The 13,414-nt window shown below is 37.3% G+C and overlaps 1 pseudogene; it reads right to left on the reverse strand.

Annotated features, from left to right (window-relative positions):
- Positions 1-5,922: 5,922 nt before the first annotated feature.
- Positions 5,923-7,047, reverse strand: LOC104669846 (annotated as a pseudogene).
- Between the last annotated feature and the right edge of the window lie 6,367 nt (positions 7,048-13,414).

The following is a 13,414-nucleotide window of genomic DNA, read 5'->3' on the forward strand; positions in this document are numbered from 1 at the left end:
GAGAAGGTCATAAGACCCTCATTCCAGAAAGGTTCTGCCCTATAATCAGAAGGCCAAGAAGAATCTGAAAGAACAGGCCTTACTAAGCTCCCCCAACTACGAGGTTGTTACCATTAAATAATACCTTTTGGTTTTACCATCACGTTACTGCATGACTGTCTATAAAAATATGATTTTCCCTGAATCATTGGGTCTTCATTTCTGAAGGCTTCTGTGCCAAATAAAATATTGTTAGCATAGGGGAGAAAAGGCAATGTCTTTTCTTTGCCCATTGCAAGGTTCATGGATGACAAACCTATAACAAAAGACACCTAGCAAAAAGAGAGTACTTCTGCAATGTACATATGAGCTGATTTATAAACTGATGTGGTCTAGAGACCTTGATTTCATTGTTCCAATGGTTTAGTTGCTGCTCTACATCAATCAATCAAACATCAAGTACTTGTGAAACATCAGCTGTTTGGATAACACTGTGCCAGTCACTTTGAGAATCATCTATATGCCAACTGATACTAGAACTTAATACCTTTTTATTCTTTTTAAATTCCTTTAAGGTTGTTATCTCTTTTGTGGATTTATACACTCGGTGATGTATGGTACGGTCATCTCAAAAGTTTAGTTATATCATACCACCTTGTAAAAATCCTGCTTATTTTTATGTGGGTTGTTACTGCTACCTGACACAACAGGGAAGTATCAAAGTAAAAGATGACATCATACTTCTCTGCAGCCACACATCATGTATTTGAAGAGGCAAGATGAAATACAACTGATATAATTAGATTAATTCCAGTCTATATGCTCTCCTGTTAGGAAGTAAGCTCTTGAAATCAACTGCTAGGCCTTATGCATTTGTGTCTCCTGTATGTAACCATTGGTTGAATCAACTACCAATAACATAAAACTAAAGCACTAAACTAGGTAGTATAAAATAATTCTTATGGAATTTGGAATACATTCTAATATCTAGCACTAATTATAGGAAACTTGCCATTTTCACCTTGTCACGACATTAGGGTAGTATGGAATAGGAATCAAAAATAGTAAAAATGAGCAACACACAAAACTTCTCATTGCTTTATAGTTACTCCATGTCCCTTAGAGCTGGTTTTTTTTGTTTTTTTTTTTTTGTTTTTTTTTTTTTTTGAGACGGAGTCTCGCTCTGTCACCCAGGATGGAGCGCAGTGGCCGGATCTCAGCTCACTGCAAGCTCCGCCTCCCGGGTTTATGCCATTCTCCTGCCTCAGCCTCCCGAGTAGCTGGGACTACAGGCGCCCGCCACCTCGCCCGGCTAGTTTTTTGTATTTTTTAGTAGAGACGGGTTTTCACTGAGTTAGCCAGGATGGTCTCGATCTCCTGACCTCGTGATCCGCCCGTCTCGGCCTCCCAAAGTGCTGGGATTACAGGCTTGAGCCACCACGCCCGGCCCCTTAGAGCTGTTAAACATCGATTTAAGTTCAGTCTTTCTTACTGTACTCCAAACTCATATTGTGTCTATTTTGGAAGATATTTCATTGGAGGTATATCTCAAGGAAATTACTTGCCTTTCTTTCACATGTCAACATGGATTCTGTCCAGATGGCTCTGTTCTAAGTAAGTTAGTAGTAGCATTTGAAACATATGAATCTCTTAGTCTCTTTTCCATCTGAAGTTCCAATTATTTAATTCACCTTACATTACATTTCAAGAAAAATTACAATCAGCTTGTTTGCAAAATGATAAATATTTCTTCAATGGGTAGGGATCTAAATTTACTCTGCCTCTTATATCTTCTTCAGATTGGTTCTTTTTTTACTTCCTAAATGTCAAAATGCAAATAATAATAATAATAATAATACATTTTTAAAAGTTTTATTTCTATTAATAAGAGCCTTGTACAAATGTATTTGTAATACCCTTCCTTCTCAGAAAGGATTTAAAAATGTCTTACTAAAAAATGAGAGAAAGGCATAACATACAATAATATAATAGAAATGAAAACTGGAAGTTAGAATTGAAAACAGTAAGGGAAGCATGGAGCCAACACAGTAGGTGAAATTCATTATAACTTTCCTGGCAACCAAACCTGAAAGGAATACCCAGTATGTTACACAATTTTAAAAGTCAGAGAAGAGGAAGTAAACAAATTCTTCAAAGTACAAATCTAATGACTGGTCCAAAAACCTAATCATTTTCCAAAGCACACTAGAGGAGAAGTCATGTTTGGCCATTGCTTTAGTTCAACAATTACTTATTGAGCATTATTAAGAAATTAATTTGTTCGGCCGGGCGCAGTGGCTCAAGCCTGTAATCCCAGCACTTTGGGAGGCCGAGACGGGCGGATCATGAGGTCAGGAGATCGAGACCATCCTGGCTAACGTGGTGAAACCCCGTCTCTACTAAAAAATACAAAAAACTAGCCGGGCGACGAGGCGGGCGCCTGTAGTCCCAGCTACTCGGGAGGCTGAGACAGGAGAATGGCGTGAACCCGGGAGGGGGAGCTTGCAGTGAGCTGAGATCCGGCCACTGCACTCCAGCCTGGGCGGCAGAGCAAGACTCCGTCTCAAAAAAAAAAAAAAAAAGGAAATTAATTTGTTCAAGGATTTACATTAAGCATTGTATTGACTATCAAAACGTCAAAAACTCTAGTTCCAACTACAGAATATGATTAATCCAACTGGGCAGACAAGACATGTGCTTTTAAGGGTAACTGATGACACAAGTCTACTTTTGACAAATGTGAAATGAATTGTGCAGACATTCAGAGCTGGAGGAATTGAAGGGAAGAAGAGACTTTTGTGTCAGACTCAAGATAACCACAAGACAAGAAATTCTGGAAAAATTAGGCCTGGGATGCAGGCAGGCAGAAAGAATAGCATTGGGAGTCCTGTGGGCGAAAATGAGGTCAGAATCCAGTATATCAGGGAAAATTGGAGTTTTAATATTCAAGAAACCTAACAAAATTTAGCGTTCAAAGATCCAGGTCAAGGAGAAAGACACAGTGGAAGTAAAATCCAAAAATACGTGCCCTGGTCAGGTTTCAGTCTTTCAGCCAGCTATCTAGAAACAAATGAAGAATGGAGTTTCATCCAAAAAGCCTGAAGCTTTGCCTGCTTTTGAAAAGACCACTTGGAGTGAGTGGGTAAGAGGGAGTAGGAATGAGCTGCCCCCCAGTATGAGGCAGTGCTCGGCAGGAGCTGGGGCCTGCTCAGAAAACCAGCTCTGGGGACACTTTTTGGGAACTAGTCACCTTAAAACTAATTCCAGATATTCAGAGAATAACAAATCAGTAAGCAAGGGAGCTGGAAGTCATTGCATGTGAAAACTTATTTAAAGAATTGAACATGTTTCTGTTAAAGGTAAGAAACAAAGGGGAGTATGATAGTTGCCTTCAGATTTTCTAAGGGTCACCACGTGTATATATAAAGGTAAATTATTTTATTACACATTTGTATATAATTTATTGGTTTTCGGGTATTAAATACATAGTTTCATTTAAAACTTTTCTTACTGGAGATAATCTGTTTAAAAACAAGTGAATTTTCCCTTCCAAGAGGTGGAAATTGGATGACCACCTTTCTGGAATATTGTTGGTGATAATCTGGCATTGATATGGTGCCTTATGCAGAAACTTCACTTTCTGATAGCTTCAGTTCTATCTTCTGGTAAGTCTCAAAGTTCAATACTACAGAACCAATCAAGGAGTTCTTGATACCTCTTAGGTACACCAGCTTATAATAAATCTGACAGTACTTTACACATGGGTCAGAGAAAAGATATGCTTTACAGGCTCCCAAGCCTGATCCTTCTGGCTTGAAACCCTTCTATTTCCAGAAAAACAAGTCTAAAAGAGATCAGGTAATTTGTACAAAGTCACAAGGGCACTAAATCAGTTAATGACAAAGCTGCAATTCTCTCCATTTTACCATTCTGCCCCCTGACAGGAGTAGAAACCCATCAAAGAAGTGTACGGTAAGGTGAGTGAGGGCTAGAAGGCATATTCTTATTAAATAAGAACCTGCACAGAGCACAAACTAGTCACTGTTTTGAAACTATGGTACTTCCCCACAGAACACACAGACACCTGATTTCCTGTTTGCCCTGTTCATACAAAGATGAATAGAGTTGTCACCAATGCTTGATACATAAACCTTAAGTGACACACAAGACAGTTCATCAGGGTGGAATTAAATACTAGAATTTCTGTATATTAATTTAAATATAATCTGTCTATCACTACATTTGTATATGTTTCTATATATATTCTATGCATGATTAGAGAAGCATATGCATATCATCTGTATATTAATATACAATATTGAAGATACATGCACTAGAAGAAATCAGAAATATTTAGAGAACATTTAAAATAATTCTTATGAAATTTGGATGAGGAATACATCAAATAGTTAAAACGATTTTTTTTCTGTATACATTTTGTATCACAAGTATATTTCGAAGCAAAAACTATTCCTATTACAGATTACTAAAAAGATTCTATTTTCGTGGTAAAACCCACTGGTTTTAAAAATAAGCTATAAATAAGACATAAGTAGGCATCTGTAAAATTGACTATTTCCCTATCTTGTTGCATTCACATAATTTTTGGCTGGCTTACACAAAACAGAAGCAGAAAGAAAAAAAAAATGCATATCTCTGATCATCAGGTCTGATTGGCCACTTCCAAAGAGTTCCAAGGAAGAAAACATATGAGAGATGTTCCCCAAGGCTCCAAACTGCAGAGCAAAAGGAGAGAATCATGAGTAACAGCTCAATTTCCACCACAGAGACAAAGGTCCTGGACCTATAGTGACTGCCCTTGGGAGATGCTGTTTGTGTGGAATCAGGTCAACTCTTAAGTAACTCCACAGCCAGCTGGAATGACAATGCTTCTGTCATGGCTCTGCACACTTTTCGTAGCCAGATTGACCATGGCTCTGCTGATTGACCATATGTATCTGAGTAAAAGTGAATTATCTAGGATGCCTTAGAGATTTCCAGTTCGTGCAGCTAGGGAGATGGTGATACCATTGAGTAAGAGAAGAACCAGAGGAAAATGAGTTGTTCAACTTGCTCATTTTTAGTGAGTTGGAGGTATAAGTGGACCATTTGTGTCAGTTCTCAGTTTATCACCTCGGAGCCCCCAAATCCACCCTTCTTGCTCTGAGATACTGGCCAGACCCTGTAAACATTTCTCTTTTGCTAGCTGGCTCAATGTTAGGTTTTGTCAACAGAGAGCCCTGGAGGGATACTGCAAGGCCATAACAGCAGAAGGGCCCTCCCTTCCTATTTTAGTGTGGCTTTTCTTCGGATATGGCAGCCAGTAAATCGGCATGTGGAAGGCCAGGGACATTCACCTCAGAAACCCTCTCAGGTCACCTCCAACCTTGTGCCTTCTGGCAAGTTTTCTACCACTGCATGTTCCTCTGGCAGCCACATCTTCTCCCAAGACATCTGGACTTCAGTCTCGGAGAGAGGTGGAAAGGGCAGCTCTTTTAAAATCTTAGTTACTCAGTTTTTCATGGTTATATAGCCCTAGAGGTTGTAGCTTTCGGCATTTACTATTTCTCTACCTCTACAGCCATCTTTTTCCTCATTTTAGTAATTAATCATCTTTTGCTAGTTAATTCTGTACATTCAAAGTTTCCTATCTAAACTGCTGGTGTGGTTTTTATCTCCTAACTGAACCCTGATTGATACACTAACCAAGTGGAGATGCCTTTTAAGGAGCTAGAGATGCAGCTTTAAATAGATACAGCTTTGAAAGGAAATTCCAATTTGGAAGTCTCCAGAATATTACTGGTATTTATTTTTTATTTATGTATGTATTTATTTATCCATTATTTAATATTTTTGGCTGAGTACAGGAGACTTTATTGATGGCACATGACAAGGTGGGGATCTCTGGGTCCCTCCCTCTTCAGGGGGTCTGCATGGAATCTGTTAGGAGGGGAGATTCTCAGCGTGGTGGGGGACTGAGTGTGGCAGGAACTCCCTAGCAGGTGACGGCCTCTCTCTTCCTCTTGTGCTCTTGCTGGTGTTGATGGTCTGGGGGTCTGACTCCTCAGAGACCATGTGGTCCACGAAGTCCACCACTCTGTTGCTGGAGCTAACTGCACTGTAATACCAGGACATGAGCTTGACAAAGTGGTCATTGAGGGCAATGGCAGCCTCAGCATCAAAGGTGGAAGAATGGGTGTCACTGTTAAAGTAGGAGACAACTTGGTGCTCAGTATAGCCCAGGATGTCCTTAAGGAGGCCCTCTGATGCCTGCTTCATCACCTTCTTGGTGTCATCATATTTGGCAGGTTTCTCCAGACAGCAGGTCAGTTCTCATACCAGCATGTTGGCAGTGGGGACATGGAAGGCCATGCCAGTAAGCTTCTTGTTCAGCTCAGGGATGACCTTGCCCACAACCTTAGTAGCACCAGTAGATGCAGGGATGATGTTCCGGAGAGCCCCATGGCCATCACACCACTTTCCCTGAAGGGGCATCCATGGTCTTCTGGGTGACATGACAGTGATGTCATGGACTGTGGTCATGAGTCCCTCCATGATTTCCAAGGTTGTCTTGGATGACCTTGGCTAGGTCAAGTAGTAGCTAGGGGGCTACTCAGTTGGTGGTGCAGGTGGTATTGCTGATTATCTTTTATAATTCTCATTCTTTATGACCATCATGAATAGGGGGAATCAGCAAAGGGAGCAGAGATGATGACTCTTTTGACTCCCTACCCCATGAGCCCCATCTTTCTCCATGGTAGTGAAAATGCTGGTGGACTCCACAACATAATGAGCACCAGTATCAACCCATTTGATTTTGATGGGATCTCACTCCTGGAAGATAATGATGGAATTTCCATTGATGACAAACTTCCTGTTCTTAGCCTTGACAGTGCCATGAAACTTGCCATGGGTGAAATCATACTGGGACATGTAGACCATGTAGTTGAGGTCAATGAAGGAATCATTGACAGTGACAATATCTACTTTGCCAGAATTAAAAGCAGCCCTGGTGACCAGGTGCCCAATACAGCCAAAAGCATTTACTGCATTCTTCACTTTAACCATGGTGTCTCACGGATATGACTGGCACTGCACAAGAGTATTTTGGCTGTCTGTTAAATGGGAGGAGCAGAAAACCACTGCTGGTATTTAAAACTAAAAAGTAGATGGCTATCATGAAGAAGGTAAATAGTGAAACTATAAGGGAGCTAAGGAGGGAGCCCTGGGACACCATCATTTGTGAGACAGGTAGGAAAAGAACAAAATGGGAAATTGTGGGAATGGAAGAACAGGCAAAGTGAAATGAGGCAAAGAAGCTGGGAAGGATTTGTCTTCTACGTTAAAAAGGAAATCAGGGGAAGCCAGAGGCAGAGAGAATTTCAAAGAGTATTTGATCAATAATGCAAATATTACAGGTAAGTCAATTAAGTTAACTGAAAACTCAAAATGAAATTAGGAGTAATCTTTTCAAGAACAATTTTAGTGCAGTGGTTTGAGAAGTCAATAAGAAAACAGCAAGTAGGCATGACAAATGTAAACCACTTTTTTTGCCAAACTTCAAACAGAGAGAGTAGCACTGGGCACAGGGACTCCACAAAATCAGTGTCTCATACCTCTTCTAGTTTATGTTCACTGTAAATTGGACTGATTTGGGTTAAATTAATTACCTGTAGGTTCCTCCACCTTACATGCTCTTCAGATATTTGGTTTTGATCTGCTCAGTGCTCATTTAAATCATCGTTGGAAAGTGAACAATAAAAAAGAAAAAGCATAGGAAGCTAAAGGCAAGTTTTGTTTTAATCTACCAGCTCTAGAAGCTAGCACTAACTAAACTTAATTGTCTTGCATTAAACCATCTCAAAAATTTTTGGTTCATTATAAAACATAGATTTATCTGCAGGTTTTATTTAGTTCTTCTACATATGTCTAACGTCCTTAATATCATGCCATTGACCTCATTGACCACTCCAGCATGATTAATGCAGTGGTGCCACTGTAGTCATCTAATAAATTCTGTGGACCAGTGAGAGTGTTCTATATCTGTTGCTTAAAATAGTAAAACACTATTTTCAGTATGAATTTGATGGTGAAGTATACAAAATCGTTTCAATTATAATTCCATGTTCACATGTTCATAACTTGATGGAAAAAAATGCCTTTTGGACTGAAACTTTCCATTCCATGTTCTAGCTCCACCCAAATGTAGTTATTTTTTCTCCTCTGGAAAATTTGAGGAAATCCGTATGATCACTTATGAATGTGGAAAAAATGCACTCTTTCAAATGTTTAATTAAATGAAAGGATCAACAATTACAAAATCTTTAATATAAACTTCCCATACATATTTATAAAAACCAAAATATAAATCTAGTAGGCCTCAGAAAAGAGATTAGGTGTTTACCCATTTAGGGAAAACTCTGATTCTGAATGCTTGCTAATTTGAAACTCAAAACTGTGTTATGCAAACACAGTAGTAATTTTCACATTAAAAGTGATACATTTGAAGTGGCATTGTTGTCTGAGGTAAATACCTGGGGTTCATTGTCTCCTGCATTGAGAAGATTAAGGACACAGACACACATACATGGAGTGGATTAAGGAGCAAAAAGTTAAACAGGCAGAAGAAAGGAGAGAGGAGGGCAGCTCTTTCTCTTGCAAGAGCGAGGAACCCAAAAGGGAAAAGGTGGCCTGGGTGGACCACAGTAGATTTTATAGGCAGGCTTGAGGAGGCAGTTTTTGATTTACGTAGGGCCCACAGATTGTTTCGACCAGGTGTGATGTGGTGTTTACATAGCATTTGGGGAAGGCTGGTCACCTGCCCTAATCTTATTGTGCAAATGGGCTTTTCACCATCTTGTCTGCTCCTTACCATACACATGACTGACAAAGGGAAGGAAGCCATTGTGAACATGTCTAGTCCCAGGTAGCTTTTTTTCTGCCAGCATTCATGGGTGCAGGCTTCCAGCTTGCTTGTCTATGTCTGCAGCTCAATTTTACAGGCTGTTCTTTGTTAGAAAATGATTTGGGGGCTGCTTTTCATTAAAAAGGAAAACCTTACCGAGGACTCCCATACCCTCATTATCTGCCCTAGTAGTTTCTCTTTAACTCCTATATCACATGCAATTGCCTTTATAATATGACTACTATTAATTTTTGCTAAATAATACCGATATACTTTGGCTATTTGTCCCTGCCCAAATATCATGTTGAATTGTAATCCTCAATGCTGGAGGTGGGGCCTGGTGGGAGGTGTTTGGATCATGGGAGCAGATCCCTAATGTCTTGGTGCAGTCTTCACTATAGCAAGTGAGTTCTTGAGAGATGTGGTCATTGAAAAGTGTGTGGCAACTTCCCACTCTCTCTCTCTCTCTCTCTCTCTCTCTCTGTCTCCCTCTCTCTCTCATGTGTGCTCTCTTTCTGGCTCCTGCTTACACCATGTGATGTACCTGTTTCCTCTTCACCTTCCACCATGATTGAAAATGCCCTGAGGCTTGACCAAAAGCCCAGCAGATGCCAGCACCATGCTTCCTGTAAAGCCTGCAGAACCATGAGCCAATTAAACCTCTTTTCTTTATAAATTACCCAGCCTCAGGTATTTCTCTATAGCAATGCAACAACATACTAATACCATACATGATGGGCCAAAGAACAGATCTGAGAATGGAGATTGTTTTCTGAATTTTCCATGCTCTGTATATAGTGTGGGCTTAATAAATATTTGCAACTCAAATACAATTTGCAAAATATGGCAAATAATATTTTTAGGGCTTAACGTTAATTTAACCTTCATAAGTGCCTTTTTATTTATTTTTTTCTTTAAATGCGAAGAAGAAACGGGAGAGTGGCTTTCCAGAGACACTAATAGAAGAGAATGTTGCAAGAAAGGGTGATTTCTTATTCAAGTGAGATATATTTGCATCTACTGATAAGAAAGTTATTGGTCATCCCAGAGGCAACAGTTTCAGGAAAATAGTGGGAATCATGAGCCAGAAGGTGATGCTTTGCAAAATGAATTGGAGGGACAAGGAGTAAAAGCAATGAAGAGATATTCTTCTTTAACCTCTACTTTTTAATTGTGTAACACATAATTCAGAGGAGTGTATTTAACATATGTGAATTGTTAAAAGCAAACACACTCGTATCAGCTTCCAAGTCTAAAAATTACAACCTGACTAATGTCTTTGAATCCCTTTATGCACCTCCTTGAGCACGTGCACTTCCATTCACCAAACATAACCAATAACTGAATCATGAGTTAATTAGCACCTTGCTTTTCTTTCTACCTTTGCCATGCAGCCATACACATATCTCTAAATGACAATTTTGTTTGTTTTGCCTAATTTGAAAGTTTATATAGGCAGAATCATAAATCACATATTCTTCTGAAAATTTCTTTTAATACAGTAATGATTTTGCAATTCATTCAGGTTGATTCTTAAAGTAATAAATCATTTATTTTTACTGATATATAGTTTTCCTTTCCATTGAAGCACTAAAATTAATTTATCCATCATCCTGTTAGTGAATACTTGAGTTTTTTCTCTATTTTTTGCTATTGGGAAAATGCTGATATTCATGATATTATGCAAGTCCCTGGCACATGTGCAAGAATTTCTCTTAAAATATACACAAGAGTGGAATAACTTTGTGGTGAGATATGTGGACATTCAACTTTATTGTGAATTTTTCTGTTTTTAACCAAACTGGTTCACCAAACTAACAATCTTATCATTTGCCCACAGCTTCTCCAATAATTAGCATTATCCAATCTAGCGCACTTTTAGTTTGCATTCTCTTGAATACACATTTGTTTAATATATTTTCTCCTGTTTTGGCCATTCAAGATGGCCTCTTTTGTTCAATCCTAATTTCCTCTTTCTGTTTTTTGTTCAGTCCTGTTTCCTCTTTTTTGTTCAACCCTAATTAATGTTTATTTTGGGCAGTTGCATTTATTCAATAAATTTGTAGCCATTTTATGTATTTGGTATGTGAATTTTTCATTAAGAATACCTGTTTCAAATATTTTCTACCAGGTTGCAATCTCTCTTTTTACTCTTGTTATGGCCTCTTTTGATGAACAGAAATTTAAGGTTGATATAGTCAAATTTACTAATCTTTCGTTTTATGTTTTGTGCTTTTTCTCTCTTTTTAAGGACCACTCCACTAACCAATTGTTAGCCCACATTTTCTTCTGAAAGTTTTGATTTTTTTTTTCATTCAAGGTCTTAATGCATTTCAGAATGGTTTTACCATGTAGGATAAAGTAGGGATTCTTGTTTGTGTTTCTTTTTGTTCCATAGAGAAAACCAGTTGTTTTAGTAATATACTGTATTCTGAGTAAACATATCATTTCTGCATAATCTACAATCACATCTTCATTATAAATCAGAGTTTCAGCTCTATCTGTGATTGTTTCTAGGCTCTCTATTCTATTTCACTGGTAGCTTATTTTATCCCTATGCTATACTTTCTGTAACTTTATATGAAAAATTTTGATATCTAGTTAGGAAACTCTACTAATATTGTTTTTCAAGAGTGTTTTTGTTATTCTTGGTCTTTTGCACTTCCATGTAATTTTGTAATTGCCTTTTAAAGTACCACTAGAAAATCCTACCAGGATTTTTATTGCAATTGCATTGAATATATATAAAAATACATATGTATGTATGTATATATACACACATATATAAATATATACATGTCCACATGTAAATATGCTTATATAAACTAGGAGATAATTGACTTTTATTTAGTATGCTTATCTATGAAAATCTCTGTCATTTTATTTAGCTTATAATTAATATCTTTCAATGAAGTTTTATTATTTTATTATTTTATCTATACAGCTCTCATATTTAGTAATTTTTATTCTCAAAGTATCTTTTTTGTTTGTAATTACACTTTTTTATAATTATATTTTCTAGCTCTATTTGCTTTAATATTTGTATATTACTTGTGTACTCTGTAAACTTAATTAACTCTTTTATTGATTCTAGTATTTTTTCTTCAGATGGTTTCGAGTATCTGATAAAGGTAGAGACCTAATCCATATCACTCAGCTTTTTTTGGTCTTTCTGGTTGTTATAGAACCTATTTTTTGTTTTTGCCTTATTGCTCTGCCAGTTAAATGTCAATTGTATGTGATTATAGTGGTCACTACTGATCTTACAGAAACTGTCATTGAATATGATGGTTTTGTACAAACTTTTAAAATATACTTTGTTGAGTTAAGGAGATTCTAGCCTATTATTAGTTAAGTTTTGCCTGCTGTAACAGAGATCTAACTTTTAAAATATCTTATATAGACAGAAGTTCATTTCTCTGTCACATTAAAGCCTAAGCTATTAAGGAAGTCACTTTGTATACAGCCATCAGGAATCTAGCTTCTTTCTATTTTTTCCACCATTTCTAAGGTGTTTCCTCCTCCACAGAGTCTGAGATAGCTCAACATCAGGTCCTTTCTTCAACCAGAGGAAGAGACAGCTATGCTCCCTCTCTATAAAGGTACAACTCTGCAATTCCACAGATAACTCCAAATTATGTTCCATTAAAAAGGCCTTCATCATAGTCACAGCTATCTTCAAGGGAAGCTCAGTTCTTACCCTAAGCAACTAAATGCCTAGCATCTAATAAGGTGTTGTGTTATTACAAAGAGAAAGAATAAAAAGACATAACAGAAAAACAGCAAACCCTGCCACATCTTCTTTTTCTAGTTGCTAGAGATATTTTTGGTAATAAATGTGCATTAAATTTTATCAAATCTCTTTTATGCATCCAAAGTGAACATATGGTTTTTTCTATTTAAATTCATTAAAGAGAAAATTTACACTAACAGATTTTCACATTTTTGAGGCACAGTAGTATTTCTGGGGAAAAAAAAATAATTTAGTCATGTTTTTTTTCATTCTTATACATTATTTATTTGGATTGCTAGTATTTTGTTTGATATATTTGCAGCGACATTTGTAAGTTATATTGGTCTGTAAACTTTCTTATATCATCCTTGTCTGGGTTTTGTGTCAAGGTTATATTAGCTACATTAAATAAGTTAGTCATTATTCTGACTCGTTTGGTTCTCTGAAAGATTTCTTGTAAGATTATATTTCTGTTTCTTGAATGTTTGGCAGAACTCATTGGGTAAAAAATGTCTGAGCCTGATTTTTTTTTTTTTTTTTTTTTGTAGGAAGATCTTTTAAATAATGATCCTGTTTCTTCAATGTTTGAAACTAAGTTATTTTATAAGAAATGTATCTGTTTAACCTGTGTCCCCACTTTCTGAAATAACTTATTTACCCACTTTGGGGATTGACAAAACATGGGATAAGAAATTGCAAAAAGATACAGAAAGCTAACTTTTAAGAAAGAATAGTGTTGATAGGATAAGTTCTGGAATCCACACTGGATAGAGAGGCAAATGACACTCACTAAAAGA

This window comes from Rhinopithecus roxellana, chromosome 8 (assembly GCF_007565055.1).
Source record: "Rhinopithecus roxellana isolate Shanxi Qingling chromosome 8, ASM756505v1, whole genome shotgun sequence".
NCBI lineage: Eukaryota > Metazoa > Chordata > Mammalia > Primates > Cercopithecidae > Rhinopithecus > Rhinopithecus roxellana.